Below are 17,560 nucleotides of genomic sequence, written 5' to 3'. Positions count from 1 at the left end.
AATATGCGTACACATTCCCACCAATAATCTGTTTCATCATCAAGCAACAAATATAAAAGAGCCACATTTGCCATTGTGAAGCTGTGATCGTGAATGTCAAATCTTGCTGGCTACACAAGATAATATGTGGCTCCTAACCCTAGCAAATCTTTCTGATTTCTGTGTCAGGAATTATCTGTACCATTATATTCTTGTACAACTAGGTAGAAGATTACTTTGTATAATCTAAGTTCAGTTATTTAAACAACTGTAATACAATCTTTCTGACCACAAAACTCTAAAAAATCTAATGTGCAGTATTTCAGTGGGTCAGTAAATATATATGAAAACAAAATTCTGTAAATTAAATGCGATGTATACTTAATTTAGTTAATAATCTGTACTTCTTTGTGAAGTCTATCCAACTGATTTAAAATTATGACCACATCCCCTCCCCATCACATACTTTACATTCCTTCAGAACAAATGTTCACTTGTTGCTATAGTGTCAAAGATCAACAGTTGGTTAGGGGTATGTTTCTTGAGCAAGTGCACAGAATGTTCAAATCAACTTCAGTGGAGGAATTTTATTTTTGTTGAATTTAAAATAGCTTATTAATCAGAAAAATATGTATTTTTAATCAAACTCCTCCCTGTTTTTGATTTTACAGTGGACCAAATGGTGGTGGTGATGGTACTGGTTTTTCTTCTTCTCCTATAAATGAAATAACGTTGAACATTGCCTGTATTACATGTGTGGTAAAGCAAAACATATGTAGTGCACTCCAAATACCTTTGGCTTCCCCCCCCCCCCTTTACATACTTATGGGACTTGCAATTTCTGTAAAATACAGTATATTCTGAAATTTCTTAGTCACTTAGTCACTCAGGACAGTCAACTACACCATTGAAATTAATCAGCCCCGGGGGGGGGGAGGACTAACTAAAGTATGATTCTGTAGCCTGCAAAAGATTGATTTCTCTGTTCTAAATGTTGTCCTAAGAAATAATTAAGCCATAGTATTAAAATATATTTTATATACTTTCATTGGGGTAAACAAGGATAATAATATACATAATCTCTCTGAAAGAGCTGCTACCTCCAGATATCAGTAGATCTGGTTGCAGTATTCTAATTTGCTTACTTGAGAGCTACCCCCAGTGAATTCAATAAGTGTTACTGAATGGGTTAAAAAATAATGTGGTTGAAGTTGAAGTTCAACATGTTCAGAGTGCTTTCAGAGAAAAATGTAAACATATACTTAATTCCTTCTTTGAAACCAGTGTGATTTAGAAGTATTTAGTTTTAAATGGATTATTCCAATGAATACTAGAAGATGAAATAAGTTCTACTGTACTTATTTTAAATTTTAAAAAAACTGTACATATTATACTAACATCTACTTGGAAAATATGACACTAAAAACTTGATACTAAGCATGATGAATTGACAATATATAGGCCTGTCTTAGATATAACTAAAACCTGAGTATGTTTTCATCCCAACAGTGATCAAGCATTGTCGAAGGCTTTTACGGCCGGCATACGATGGCAGGTGTGGGTCTTCCGGGCTGTGTGGCTGTGTTCTGGAAGTCTCTGGGCACAGAGAGAACTGCTCCTGTCTGTGCTCCTGCACTCTGAAGATGCCGGTCACAGGTGCTGGCGAAACGTTAGGAAACAAAACTTCCAGAACACGGCCACACAGCCCGGAAGACCCACACCAGCCATAGTGATCAAGCAGTTAATTTCCTGAAAAAAAGTTATTGGCTAAATATTTGTAATGATATTTGTTGCCTCAAAATAGGTCGATGAGTGGGAGGTAATTTTATATGTATAATTTAAAAAGCACAACATATTGTCTATCCTGACCTTTTGATGGAATGCATAATATCTAAATAGAAAAGTGGGAGGGTTGATAAAATATTCTATATACTATTGATATTTGTCCAGTGGAATTGAAAATAATGAGTCAACCTTAGTTCATTAAATATAACTTATCAGGAATATAACTTACTGTTTTTTCATTATATCAGCCAACTTTCTTTAGTTTGTAGCAGAATGAAAATCTGAAAATAGTATAAATGCAGCAGTTGTAAGAAGAATTTCATGAAATAAGGTTTTAAACAACTTTACAAATACTTTAAAATTTTGAAATTGAGGCTAGTAGAATATTTATGATGTTGGCATTATTTGAAATAAATTGGGGTAGATCTCTCATGACACAGCTGGATGTTATGCATACATGTAGCTTGATGCTGCTGCTTCATAAAGAAATTATTTGGAAAGAGATTTAACAAATGGGGGATATGGAGGTCAGTGCTTAGTTAATAAGACTCTTGAGACTTTGGAAATACTGTGTCCATAATTGACTATTGTGGAGTTCCTTTAAAATAGATACTAATACTAAAATGAGCCTGATGCTATGTAGCAGCAGTTCTCAAAGTGTGGTCTGCAGATCCCCTGAGGGTCCCTGAGACCTTTTCAGGGGGTCCCTGAGGTCAAAACTATTTTCATAATAACACTGAGATGTTATTTGCCTTTTTCACTCCCATTGTCTCACAAGTGTACAGTGGAATTTTCCAGACTACATGATGTGTAATGATGTCATAGCTCTGATGGCTAATGGAATGTGTATTCTTGTGTTTTTTAGAATTTTCTATGGTGGTAGAAAATTAAGTTATAAATAGGTGTATTTTCAAAGATCAACTAGCTTGTTCTCAATATTTGAATTGTGCACTTATTAGGTATCTTCAGTTATACCTGCTTTAATCTCTGTAACTTCATCGTCATCCAATAAATGGTTGTTTTGAAATCCTGAAGTTTTCCTTGTACCTATGCGGAAGCACAACAAGAAGTAAGTATACTTTGTTGTCTTATTTTTCAATAATATTTTTTTTAAAAAAATCAAATCTAAATTTTTAAATTTTATCTAAAATTATTTTATTATTTTAGAATTTAATATTTTATTCTAACAAAAATAAAATTTAATATATATTTTTTCTTGTAGGATCTTCTTTAAGGATGGATCATTGGCTTAAAAAAGGGAGATTAGAAGATTCACTTTCTCAACCTACAGCTGAACTGTCTACCTCTGAAGATGCTGAAAAAGATGAAGCTGAGTTCTCTGACTCATGGAAGGGAGGAATCTATTCCAAAGAAACTGGGTGAAACTGTAAATAAGAAACTAAAACATGATGAAACCTATCTTTCCCTCATCTTTATAGATGTTGATAATTTACCTCATTGTGTCTTATGCAACTTAACATTTTTGAATAGTATTATGATGCATTAAGTTGCAGTGTCATTTTGTGACCATTCATTCAGAGTTTAAAGAAAATGGAATTGAATATTTTAAACATATACACGATGAGCTCTTTAAAAGCCAAAAGTTGTTTGTTATGGCTTTTCAAGTTAGAAATTAAAAAGCCAGTAATGCATCTTACAGAGTAAGTTATCGTATTGTATTGGCTGGAGAAGCATACACAATAGCTGAAAGCCTTGTAGAGATGACATTGCTGGATGCCTGCTGGATGAAAAGAAATGGCAGTGCCAATTACCAACAATACAGTAACTTTTCATATTAAAGGTTAAGCCGCAAACATAGACTGAGTTAAATCTAGTCTGAAGAATTATACTTTTGCCTTACAAATGAACGAACCTACAGAAGTGGCTGGACTTGCCATTTTGCTTGTGTTAATCTGATATCCACACAAACTAATCATCAAAGAAGATCTTTTATGTGAATACTTGGCAACAAGCAAAATGGTGCCAAAGTATTCTAAGACTTGAATAACTTTTTTGAATCTCATGGTCTATCCTGGAAAAACTGTATTGACATTTACACTGATGGTGCAAAAGCAATAGCAGGTAAAACTGCTGAGGCCTTAGCACCAATCAGGGCAGTGGCACCAAACTATATTAGTAGTCATTATATTCTTCATCACCACACACTTGCAGAAAAAAAGCCAGTTTCATTTAAAAATGTCCTTGATAAAGCAGTAAAAATTAATTAGTTTTATTAAATCTCAACCCTTATGTATCTTTTTAATATTCTATGTGATGGAATGGGAAATATGGATCAAGCACTTCTGCTGCATACCAAAGTACAGTGCTTGTTTTGAGGAAAAGCATTGTGTGATTGTTTGCGTTGTGACCTGAACTAGCTGGGTTTTTTTTTCATGGAATATCATTTTTACTTGAAAGAACGACTGACAGACAAACTCTGGTTATTCAGTCTTGGACTTGGCAGACATTTTCTCAAAAATGAACAAAATGAGCCTGTCACTTCAAGAAAATAACTGACAGTATTTGTTATCAATGATAAAATTTGAGCTTTCAAGTGAAGACTAGACTTTAGGAAAGCTTATATCTGCCACTGCGAATTTGACAGCTTCCCAACACTTTTAAGACTTTTCTGATGACGTCAGTGGTGATATTAATGAATGCGATTTTTTTGGTATGATATAATGAAACGTGTCAACATTTGGAAGATCTGCATAACTCAGTGAACCAATATTTTCCAGATGACCAATGAATGATGTTACAAAATTATGCATGGATAAAAGATCCATTCAAAGCGCAAGATAGACCAGTGGATTTTAATGCAACAGAGTATGAAAAGTTCATTAATATGGTTTCAGATTCCACATTGCAACTAACCTTTAAGAAACTACCACTTGTGGGGTTTTAGTGTAGTATCAGAGAAGAATATCCACAATTATCTGAAAAGGCTATTAAAATGCTCTTCTCTTTTCCAACTACATATCTCTCTGAGGCCAGATTTTCTTCATATACTTCAACCAAAACAACAGATCACAACAAATTGAATGCAGAAGATAATGAGAATCCAGCTATCTTCTATTAAGCCAGACATTAAAGAGATTTGCAAAAATGTAAAACAATGCCAGTCTTCTCACTATTTTTTTGGGGGGGGGAATATAGTTATTTTGAATTAAAATGATTTATGTTAACATGTAATGGGTTAATTAATACTTTTAAATGAATAAATAAATATTTCAGCAATTTATTACTTTTGTCAGTCTCACTGTGCAGACCAGACCAAGAAATCAACTGTGAGCCACTTTTGCATACCTTCTACTTGTTTTAGACTTAAACCATGTTTTACCCTTGTTGCTTTGGTAATGGATCTGGCCTATCTCTATCAAGGTCATCTTCCTTACTCTCTATACTTTTAATTTCTAATAAAGTAAATATTTATAGATACAACCAACATAAACAAAAGTTCTTTGCAGTCTTCAGTAATTTTTAAGAATGTAAAGGGGCCCTGAGAGCAAAAGTTTGAGAACTGCTACTATATATTCAGGAATCAAAGTAAACCATGCCCCCTAAAGAACACTTCTGTGCTTTAATTCCTGACATAATATCAATAGTTGAAACACAAGTTTTTTTTTTTTTTTTTTAAAACGTCTTCCAATAATCACTTCTTGGTAATAGCACTACAATATTTTTAAATCTAGATTTTTAATGGTGAAATTGTGGATTATATTGCTCTCTTCCCAAATAAAGTAAAATAAATAAAATGTGTCTGGGCTAGATGAGATTGTAATTTCAAGGCTTGAAAAAAAAAGTTTGAACAATGAAGGATAGAGCATATTGACATGGATTGATTAAAACTGCTTTGTGGCAATGCCTATTTTTAAATTCCAAAGACTGCCCAGCTAAGAGTGATTTCATTAATTTAAATGTGAATATGTAAAAACTTGCTTACTGGTGTCAAAGAAATTGGTGAAGGAAAACCAAGAATGAATCTTTTTGCAAATTATAAGCATGATACATTTAGGTGATTTATATGCAGTTCTGTATTATTACATCTTTAAAATGTTTAATTATAACCATTGTCTTTAGCTGGAATACTGCTGTGAAATTACAAAGCTTTGTTCCAGATAATTTTCTCATTTTACTTTTTCATTTTATATAGTTATGAAAAAGTCCTCTTCCTCACATCTCTGTGAAAAAAAAAGACATTCAAAACTTGAGAAAGTAATTATATCCGCAATCCATTATTGTAAATCAAGTGTAGATTTGTACTATTACATAATATTTATTCTACCTGTGCCCCTCTTCTAAGAGCCATAATACTGTGTGCTTGCTAAATTCTAAATAGTGAGATATAACTAAGGATATTATAGATGTCTGACAAAGATGGCTCTAAATTCATGTTAACAACCATATTAATTTCACTTCAAAATGTCATAGTAAGACAACTTAAAACATGTGAATTAATATTGTGATTCTCCCAATTATATCTCCTCCTAGAAAGATTTAAAAAATATCTTAGGTGTCCAACATACACAAAACAATTATTTCTGTAGTATTAACCACATTTTGAAATCAAAAGAAATTATTTTCAGAGTTTTTAAACAGCTTGCTATTAGACTGTAAGAATAGGACATTAAATTTTGTTAAGTTGTGCAAGAAGTAGCAGTTTAATTTGCTTCCTTCAAAATAGTATAAAGTTAAGTTATTTAGAAATTAACTCTTTCATGACCTTTAACAAATAAAAGAATGTCAGAAGCAGCAGTGTAGAAGACAAAAGAATTCGGATAACAAGTGCTTAAATTGAGCTTTCCAGAAGCCTTCTTGAGGTAGATCCACAGTCCGTAACTATAGTTTGAAAGAAGGAAAATCTTATTGATCCAGTGTACCTTAATTGCCATCATTTTCCATATGAGAAATGCTTGCTGACAGCCAAACTGATTTATTTCCAGCAAGAAATCTACAAAATTTGGATACTAAACTTCATTTCTCTTGGCCTGTGTACAGATGCTTATGTGACTTCTAAAAAATTTCTTTTTTTTCATTAGAGAAATAAACATGGAGTTTCTAATCAGCTTTAAATGGTATTTAAAGTCCCCTGAATAGTTCACAGTCTTTGATAGAGATATATAGCTAGTTATTTCCTCCAGCTCAATGTATTAGTGGTATGGTTGAAAATATTAGTTGCAGTATTAGAATCACCTGCACCAATGATAAAGCAGAATATGGATAACTGTTTACCATTGTAAAACGTGTAAGTTAAAATGTTAATTCCATTCACTATCTAAGTAAATATTTCAGCAATTGACATTTCATGTAAAGAAAGGGATTAGAGAAGCAAAGTCTCATAAAAATTTCCTGCAAGATCAGTCTATTTCCTGAAGATTTCTTTCTGACAATAACATATGTTTAAGACTTTGTTCTGATGTTCCACATAACTGCAAGACTGCTCTCTCTCTCTCTTTCTTTCTCTTTTTACAAATAGTGATTTAAGATATCTCAGCAAGTGACAGCACTTGGGTGATCTTGACTGGGTAGTATTTGGATGGGAGACCACAAGCGAATCCAAGGTTAGACTGGGAAGTTGAAAAAGTCTCAGAAGGTAATAGGTAGTCCTCGACTTACGACCACAATAAGGACTGGGAAATTTGTTGTTAAAGTGGTGTGGTCGTTAAGCAAGACATCATGTGACCGTGACTTGCAACCTTCCCTGCCAGCTTCCCCATTGACTTTGCTTAGTGGAAGCCGGCTGGGAAGGTTGCAAATGGTGATAATGTAACTGCAGGACGCTGCAATGGTTGTAAGTGTGAGGTCCAAGTGTAAGTCACTTTTTCAGTGCTGCCATAACTTTGGTTGCTAAACAAATGGTTGTAAGTTGGGGACTACCTGTACTTTTGTATTGTTGCTAAGAAAATATATAGGTGTATCTGTAGTCACTAGGAGTTGAGCTTGACTCATGGGGAAGTTTACCTTACAAAATTAAGATTAAAAGAAATGTATATAATATGAAAGACTGAACTATCTTAGCATTTCACATTGCAAAGTTCAGTCGTGTTTTCAGATATAAGAACATTTCCACGGAAAGTTTGGGAATGCAGCAACTTTTTAGAAATTTAGCAAAATTTCTAGAAATGGAGAACACTATACCTAAATTGCAACTGAAAGATTAATGTGAGGCCAGCAACAAAATATTGCTGAGTCTACCTGATGATCCAGCTTTCACAGCCATATGCTACAACTGGAAAAAACATATTCTTAGTAACTTGATAATACATGTAATGTTTTTGTACTTTAATATTTTGTTGAGATTTGCTATAATCATTTCCTCAAGTGACAGTCATCTCTGTTTCATGGCTGAAGCTACCAAATTTTTGAGCCCAGAAAGATTAAGTTGGTTGCTATCTCAGCTTTATCTCTGTTTGTACTGGGCTGGTATTACCTTTCACTTCAAGAAGAGATTCCTTAAGACTCCCTCACTTCTAGCCATCAAAGAGTTTATTGAAATTTCCCCCAGCAGTTTTAATACCAATTTCAAATAAAATCAGCAATACCAAAAATAGTACAACAAGAAAAAGATTGCTTGGAAATATTGAAATCAATTAAAAAAAACAGAAGACAAGTTGGCCATATAAGTTTATGAGAACTGAAAGAAGCAGTTACTGACAGATAATCCTGGAGAAATGATCATAAAGTGACTGAACAACTAAGTAACAAAATGAAGTGCTCCTTTTTTGCTTAAGTATTTAGTTGTTTACTTCTTAAGCACTCAGTTCCATTCCTCACCCCACCTCAGTTTTTAACTGTTTTTTCTTCTCAGTCACTGAACATCTTTAGTCCTCCTTTGGTTTTTTGTTTTTTCCCACTTTATTTTTTCCCCTAAATTTCTTTGTACTTCTGGGTAAAATCCAAATGTTGCTGATTTGCCAGTATTTGGTTTTATATAGTATTTATGTTGTTTTAATCACACACATATCTTTTAACTTTGGCAACAGAAGGTGAAAGTGGGGCCCAGGATAGCTAGTTATTACCAGAGCTCATGACTAAAGGGCTGAAAAAACAGACAGAAATATCAAAAACAGGAATTCAAACTTTATCATAAGGTTTTTTATTGATTTTAAAATTTGTTTAATATTTATATTTTAAGCAATTTGCTCGACTTTCAGTATTCGGTATAAGATACGCAAATGCTAAAAATAACCCCAATATGGGAACGGTAGACTTAAATTACTTTTGGATTTTAATTAGAAGGGTTATTTTCTTAAAGTTTCTTACTAAACAACTGATCTTGAAGTAATAGGAACAATTCTTTTGGCTGTTGACTTTGGGTGTAGGAGTGGGGATGAATGTTCTGTGATTTCTCTGCTGATTTGTCCTTGAGGATATAGCACCCATAACTTTAGTGGAAATTCAGAAGTGATTTTTTAAATAATGAGATATTTCTGTCTACATTTTTGGTGTTTTTGTCTTTCTCCAACTCTTTCTTTTTTAACTACTTCATTTAATCTTTATTGTAATTCTTGCCTTCTTCCTTAATAACCAGATTTTTTTTTTGTGCTCACTGAGTTTGTTCAGCTCTTAAATTGTTTTCAAAGGAAGTTCCTTATCCTACATTTTAATGTTCTAAAATAGTTTTGTACTTCTAGTCTTTGTATTCTGCCACGTGTTCCTATTCCCGAAGTTCTTAATTATTCCCTCTTGTGTGTGCTATTGTTTTATTATATAAGCATGTATACTTTCCTTTGAAGGAACACACACATAATATGCTTTGGGGTTAATGATAATGCACTTGATGTGTTGCAATGTGTATTGACGTGTCCAAGGTACATTCATATTAGTATTTCTTAACTTCTGATTTATGCATGACATATTTAAAAAATGTACAATAATAACATAATGAAGAATGATATAATTGTAGGAAAATGGAGTTTTACTTTGCAGTAGATGAATAAATCTGCTTATCCGTGACTTGTGGGGATTGTGTTAATTTTCTGACTTCTGAGGGTGTGTTCACCACAATGCAGTATCCCTTAACTCTTCCATATTTGAACAATCAAGAAAATATAGCCAGATATCATGAAGTAATTTCAAGATAAATGAAAATGTAAAGATGATCACGTTTTACTTGAGAAAGTAAGTTCAGGATCAAATTTATATGACTTTGAAACGCTGGATCCCTGTCTTCTATGTTATACACTTAGTTTGGAGTTTTATGGGATTTTTCTCTTCAGTCTTAGCTGTTTCTCCATGAATGATTTATGTAGCAGAATGAGAATATTTTTATGGACTGTATCATTGTAATAAAGATGACTTTATTTGGAAAGTCCACTATTAAAGGTATTCCATAAAGAAGAAGGGATATGTGAAGTTAAATGAACAACCTTATTTTCTGAAATGTTAGCTGCCTGTGTGCTGTAGCATTAGAATGTATAGTTTAACACCTGCAGCACAAAATACAGTATTTCCTTCTTTAAATAACAATATTAAATAGTGTAATTGGCTTTAGAGAAGTTAAATGCCATAATCTTCATGAAAATAATAGTATAATATCTGTGTCTTCTTAGTGTGTGAGTTAAACTTGGATTTTTTCCAGGAAATATAGTGTTATCAGAGAGGAAAACATTATTTTTGCTTAGTCTGCATTGCCCAGTGAGGAATTATATGGTTCAAAAGCAGAACCAACTGAATGTTTTTATGCAGTCTTTATTTCAGGAAGAAATGATAGGCTCATTGCTTTTTTTTGCTTCCATAATAGTATTTCAGAATTATTCACTTATGAATTCCTTGGGGTTTTTTTCCCTCCCAAATAGTTAATTGCGGCAGTCCATTCCGATTTCTTTATATCTTCAAAATTGGAATGACTTGAAATATAATAGAGATACACAGTAGATTCAGACAAATTCTGAATTAAAGTGCTCTTCTTTAGACTGATTCTATGGCTATATGAGATGAAGCAAGATTCCTGTGAAGTGATCTGATCTGAGATCTTCATGAGCTTTCTTAAACAATTTGATGGTACTGAGTGCTGCTGCAGTCAGTATAGCACTGCTTCTTCAACATGGGAAGAGGGAGGTCAGAGGCACTCCATTCTTAAACAGAGAGACTATGCCTTCTTCCTAGCAACAATCAGAAATTAAAACAGCTTAATTCCAAATTCCTGTATCTAATCTTCTATAAAGGTATAAAGGGTATTGTTGCACTGTCTGCAATTCTCATAACATTGCCCCCTGAAAAACAGTAGGGAAGATTAATGAATCTTTTGAATCTTTTCAAAGCTGGGATCATTGACTACAAAACAGGGCTCCAGTCAATCTTGAGGCTGTATCACCAATTCTGACTGAGATTAGAACACCTTGCACAAACTGCAGAATGGATGCTTTAGAGTCTTAGTGTTTTAACCTCAAAATGTTTTGTAGACAACTTATCAATTCTTCATATGCTTGCTGTGATGTTTCTGAGAAATTTAGCATTCACAGTGAAAAATGAAATAAACATAAACCAACAGTTCAAAGCTGTGAAATGAAATTTTAATATATATTCAGATAGCATTAATGGGAATAACATTTCTTAGGTCTGAATTGTTGCATGGATTCTTGATAAGATAGATTTCACTGTTGCATTCTGTTCTATTCTGTTTAAAAATGGTTGGAAATGAAAAAACTTCAGAAAAGCTTTTTTTGTATAAACAGTCTAGAACATTGTGAAGATTTGAACACTGGTGATTACAAATTGGCTTACAGGAAGGAGGAAATGATGCATAAAATTAATTTACAGATTAGTGCTGTTTGTTAGTCATAAGAAGGACTCAAATTAATTTTACTAAAGGAAACAGTGGATTTCAAAAGTCTCTGCATCATATAAACTTCAGTATAAGATTTGCATATCCCTCTTTAAAATGTAATAGATATCTTTTCATTTGCTTTGTAAATAGCAATTATATTTTATTTTTATTTTGTGTTATAGTTACAATCAATTGTGAATATTTATCGAATTTGTCACTACCCATCTCATGAAATGACTCTGGGCGGTTTACAAGAAGATAAAAATTCATTAAAATACAACATAAAAATCCTAAAAATAAATAGGTTCCAAGAAGATGGAAAATTGGCAAATAATGCCAGGGAGCATCATCAGGAGGCTAACCACCCCCAGGGATGGGTATAGCTCATATCACCTCATATACACTGACAGAGCCTTTTTGGAAAGCCAGGAGGGTAGGGCCCACCGCATCTCTGGGGGGGAAATATTCCAAAGGGCGGGGCAACGGCAGAGAAGGCTCTCTTCCTGGGCCCCGCCAACCGACATTCCCTCGCTGACAGGATCTGCAACATTCCCTCTCTGCCTGACTGGGTGGGACAGGTTGATGTAATGGGGATGAGATGGTCCCTCAGGTAACCTGGATCCGTGCCATGTAGGGCTTTAAAGGTAATAACCAACACCTTAAATCGGACCCGGAAGCAAACTGGTACCCAGTGCAGCTCCCACAGCAAAGGTGTTACATGTGCCATCCTAGGGGCACCCAATAACTGCGCAGCTGCATTTTGAACCAGCTGTAGCTTCTGGTTACTCTTCAAGGGTAGCCCCATGTAGAGCGCATTGCAGTAGTCTAACCAAGAGATGATCAGGGCATGAATGACTGACTGGAGAACCTCCTGATCCAAGAAGGGGCGTAATTGGTGCACCACCTGAAGGTCACAACTGCCACCTGCTCTTTGAGCAGTAGCCATGAGTCTAGGAGGACCCCCAGATTACACAACCCCATCCAAAACCAAAGATGGTAAGTTCTTGGATACAGAGCCCCTCTGTCTTACCAGGATTCAGCTGAAGCCTGTTGTTCCCCATCCAGAACCCCACAGCCTTCAGGCACCCCAAAAGGGTGGTCACAGCATCACTCAAGTCATCCAGGATGGAGATGTATAACTGGGTATCATTGCATATTGTTGATATATAAAAAAATATTTTTAAAACATAAGAAAACTTAAATTGAAATGTAATAATTTTAGCACTATATTAGAGATAAAATAAATTTAGCATTTTGTATTTAACATTTGACAGAAGTGGAGAGTAAAAGAATGTATCTGCATATTTTAAGGGCAAATATTAGAATAGCTTTCATTATTAAGGTTAATTAATATGGTGGTTTCATGGTGTAATGATAAATCAGATATGTAATTTATACAGTATTTATGAGTTCCATAAAATAATTTTTTCATAAAATATTTGAATCTCATAAATAGTGCCTGACAAAAGAAGACCTTGCTGACACAACAGTATTTTTCTCAACTGCATATAATGTAATGGCTGGCCATTGTTTTGAAACTGGTAAACTTGATTGTGAAAGGTGTTTTAGCAGCTATATGATTAGATTCTATAATTGAGTAATTACTATAAATTAATGCATGTATGGTAAAGATTCCATTCAGCGATTATGTGTTTAAAATTAGAAAATAAGTAAATTATATTGTTAACAAAAAAGAGAAGCATAGACAAAAGGGAAGCAAACTTGGACATCTATGGATGGAGCTGGAAAAAAAGAGAATATTCCTTAATAGTTTTTAATATGATCCATTGTCATTTGATATTCCTTCTAAAATAAAGTTGAAATGTTTGTGATTAATTAATGAAAACACATAACGCCTTTAATTCAAAGATTGATACCTGGAACAATTCAGTAAGACATGTGGGATTGATAATTGATCCTTCCAAACAGGAATAGAGATGGTCTGTCGGAAGAATGTTATTATATCTGCCCTCCAGATTTGTAGATAGTGTATCATTATGTCTAGTGTGTAAAAAACCTATTATTTGTGGAATAGACAAAATGTTAGTAAGGTAACTGCCTAATATAAGCGGCCTTCTGAACAGACCACCCTTATAATAGTATGGGGCCAAACGTCTCTCTCTAGATTGGAATTAGGTCTATGTTGTTTTATTCCAGTGATATTTTGTGGAATTAAACACTGAGTTGAAAAGCCACAATAATTTAAAGCTTTCTCTGTGTTATTTTTCTCTGAGGAAGTTAACTGGTCCATAAGAATTAAGGATATGAGAAAATCGTCCAATATCTTAATTTATAAGGTCATACACATGCCTCTGTAAAAGGGAGACTTGTTTCAAATGCATGGGAATCTCTAGAACACACAAGGGAGGTGTAAAGCATTGCTCTTACATATTTTGTCGGGGCTACTTCTAATGCTCTTAAGTCTTTATACAGACAGCATTAGGCTTAGGACCTTTGCCTTAAAGAGCTTTACTGGTGCATGGGCTGGCAAATTAAGGTATTGTATTGGTGGATTTTGTGTATATATGGTTGCTTTGTTTATTAAGTTCCAGACCAATAATTAAAAATACACCAAATACAGCAGATAAAAAGCACACACGTAGAGAGAATGTGAGTGAATGATTGTGCAGCACAGGCCTGAAACAATGAGTTATATGAAGAGGGCATCAGACATCTTCTATAAGCCTTCTAATAGCTATTGATAAAAATGTTGCTTTAGATACTTCAGAGGTATCTGAAAATTGGTCACAAAGAAGGTATACAAGGTAGTGTCTTTTATTTAATTTTTCCATGTTGAAGGTGATTGGAAGATAACTCCTAAATATTTAAATTCCTTCACTTGCTTGATGATGGTATTAGGTTTGCAGAAGAGAGAAAGAGGTTAACAATGGTTTATTACAAGCATAAGATCTACTTGATAATTCCTTTATCAATGAGGACACAGTTTCAGTAAGGAAAGCTGGTAGTAGTGAAGAAATTGGTATTGGTTATAAATATCTCGAGCGGATTAGAACATAATTGTTGTCAGGCTGTCACCCTGGTTGGTATTGGTGTGGAACATAGTTCATGTGAATTACCTTTTTTAATTGATTGTTGATTGTGGAGTCCTTGGGGTTCTCTGAGCTTGGTTCTTTTCTTGCAAATGTTTCATTACCCGGCTAGGTAATATCTTCAGTGCTAAAATGGGCTGGGGTTTGCTTTCTATTTATGTGCTGTGGCCTGCCTTGCCAGTGCTGGTAAGGGTGGTTTTTTTTGTTTTTTGTTTTGTTTTGCTCCTCTAGTAGTTCTTTGATTGGCATGTGTTTGCTGCTTGATTGTGTGCCTGCTACAGATATTCATTCACCTTTATTGATTGTTGATTTTTTTTCTAGGGAATTGAGTTATTATTATAGCCTACAGTTTAATTAATAATACCTTTTCATCTTTTTAAAATGCCACAACATTTTAAAGCAGATTTTACAGAAGTTCAGAATCTCTGCATCAATTTTTATTGTTTGATTTGCTTTTTCAATTATAATGCTGTTTTCTATTTCTTTCATCCTATTCTGGTGAAAAACAAAATCTTACAATTGCTTTAATTTTTCCCATAATAGACAATGGAAGATTGAGCTCCATTTTTCTAAATCCTGTTCTAGAGATTGGGTTAGACAAGGCTACCTTAGAGTGGGCCAGGCTGGACTGGGTCATTTAAAGAAATCCACCATTTAAATCCACCATTGAAGTAGGATGGTTGAATAAAAAGTACTCTTAGTGATATTCCAGGAAAGATGTGTGTTAAAATAGAAAACATATCCATGAAATGAAATGAGGATTAGGATATAGCATTAAACTAGGACTGCTATTGAAAAAATGTAATTTAAAATGTTAGTGCCAATTTGTACTGCCTCCCTGTCTTCAACTCAAAGTATAGGAAAGAGCTTAACTTGAGAATTTTTGTTGAAATTCTTCAGTATCCAGCTGAACTATTATTGTATGAAATTAAGTACTTAGGCTGCTTATGCACAGAACAATTGTCTTAGAGCACATGTGAGCCCTTCCCATTTAACATAATGTAATAATAATTTTGATGCTTGATAGATATTTTGAAGATACGTTTTATAGAAAACAATAGATGAGAATGTACTTCAGCTTCTGCTGCATTGACAGAAATAATTAAAGTTTTGGTAAAGCAGATCATGTTCTTTCCTGTCTTTTGTGAAATATAAATTGGACACTGATTTAGATCATCAGGAGGTTTTTTTTAATATACATAGTGGGCTTGCATTCTGGCAGAATTTGAATTGCTTTATCTTTCAAACATGGAGCTCTGGTGAAGTTTAAATATGCTGTGAAACAGTATATCAAGATAATTAAAATAACTGTTTTTGTACTGAAAGAGTAACCTTCTGAAGTTGTCTTTTCAGTGCTGTGTGTGTGGGGGGGGGGGTTAGATTCTCTGTGCTATAAGAAGTGAGTTAATATTTTATTCATCTTATGGGAACATTGAAATTGCATTATTCTGAGTCAGACTCCTGGCCTTTCTAACCTAGTATTATAAATTGTGACTTGTAGCAGTTCTGCAACTAGGCAGAGCTTTTTCTCATCTCTTACTGGCTGATTCCTTTCACTGAAGTTGTATGGTGTTTCCTTGAGCCTCTGGATGTAAAAACTGTATTCCACTAATGGGCTAAGAGGTACGCATATTGCACGCTTCTTTTAAGAACTAACAAGCTCATTATTTCCAGATGTTTTGGAATAAACTTCTGTAATCCCTTGTCATTGGCCATGCAGACTGTGACTTTTGGGAATTGCCCAAAGCATCTGGAGATTCTGAGTGCACTGTGTTACCTAATCATGATTTTTTTTTCATAAAATTGGTCTTTGAAATTGAAAATAAAATATTTTATTTATAAAGTATTTGTGTGTATGATGATGCTTTAATAATTGGCTTCTGCCATGCTCATGGACAATGCCTGCCTGCCTGGAGTCATCATGATATGTTGAACTTCAGAAAGTTTGTCCTTTGGCAATAATCCAGTATTAATGTGCGCACATAGATATACATACGTGCACATACATATTTCTTTAGTGACTGCATGTGCACTGTACTATAGTTGTACAGTTGTAATAAAATCATGGGTGGACAATCCAAATCCTGTCCTCTAAAGTAGCATAGAAATAGTCTCATCTCAAAGTGTTAGGTTTAGGTAAAAGAAGTTGATATATGAAAATATTTAGAATGTTCTGTATTTAAGATTTAATAAGCACACATTAAATCTTAATAAGCAAACTGCAAACTGATCTGTTTGCTTTTCAAATTATACCATTTTCTTATCAAATGCTCCACTTGATAACAACGTAGGTCAAGTACTTGTATTAATTGTTCTGTATGTTTCAATTTCAGAAAAAGTAAATTGAGCAACAGTTACAGAAAGCTATATGAAAAGAGTGGTATTCTTTCTGCTGAGAGTTGTGTGCTAGGCTTTAGGACCACAGTTGAATATTTCTAGAGAGAGAATATTCAATTTTTCATACGTTTAATTTACAAAATGTTAATTTATATCTTGGATGGTTTTTTTTTTTTTTTTTTAAATCTGCGCTCAGTCCTTACCGACTCTGCAGTGACTGCTTGGACGAGTCCTTGCAGTTTTCAAGGCAATTGTTTCGGAAGTGGTTTGCCAGAGCCTCCTTCCTAGAGCAGAGCCCAGCTGGCGGGCGCTGGAGGTGGGGTTTCCGTTGCTTCGCGCCCTTTTTGGGCGCGCGGGGTTTTTCGCGCTTACCGGCAACTGTTCCCGACTCCTTTTTTGCAAGGCGCCGCCAGCATTTTTCCTCCCACCGGAGTGAGAGTACCCATTTATCTACACACGTGAGTTTTCGAACTGTTGGGTTTACCGGAACTGGGGAGGAAACAGGAGCTCACCCTGCTAACGGGAAGGCTGGACTCGAACCGCTGAAGCGTCGACCATTTCTGGCCGGAAACTTTCAGCGTCATTAAGCCACAGCTTGCCAATTTCTTTCTGGTCAAACTCACCTTTTGAGTGCAGCTCT

At 34.4% G+C, this 17,560-nt stretch overlaps 1 protein-coding gene across 2 annotated transcripts in view; it reads left to right on the top strand.

The window, feature by feature from the left end:
* Positions 1-17,560, top strand: part of ARHGAP29 (Rho GTPase activating protein 29) — a 63,177-nt gene that overhangs the window by 10,423 nt on the left and 35,194 nt on the right. The gene's annotated exons all lie outside the window — the stretch shown is intronic.

This window comes from Python bivittatus, unplaced genomic scaffold (genome assembly GCF_059951505.1).
Source record: "Python bivittatus isolate LINGU-HERP-01145 unplaced genomic scaffold, Pbiv_v1 ctg000700_np1212, whole genome shotgun sequence".
Classification (NCBI taxonomy): Eukaryota; Metazoa; Chordata; class Lepidosauria; order Squamata; family Pythonidae; genus Python; species Python bivittatus.
This window is presented reverse-complemented; position numbering and strand designations above follow the sequence as displayed.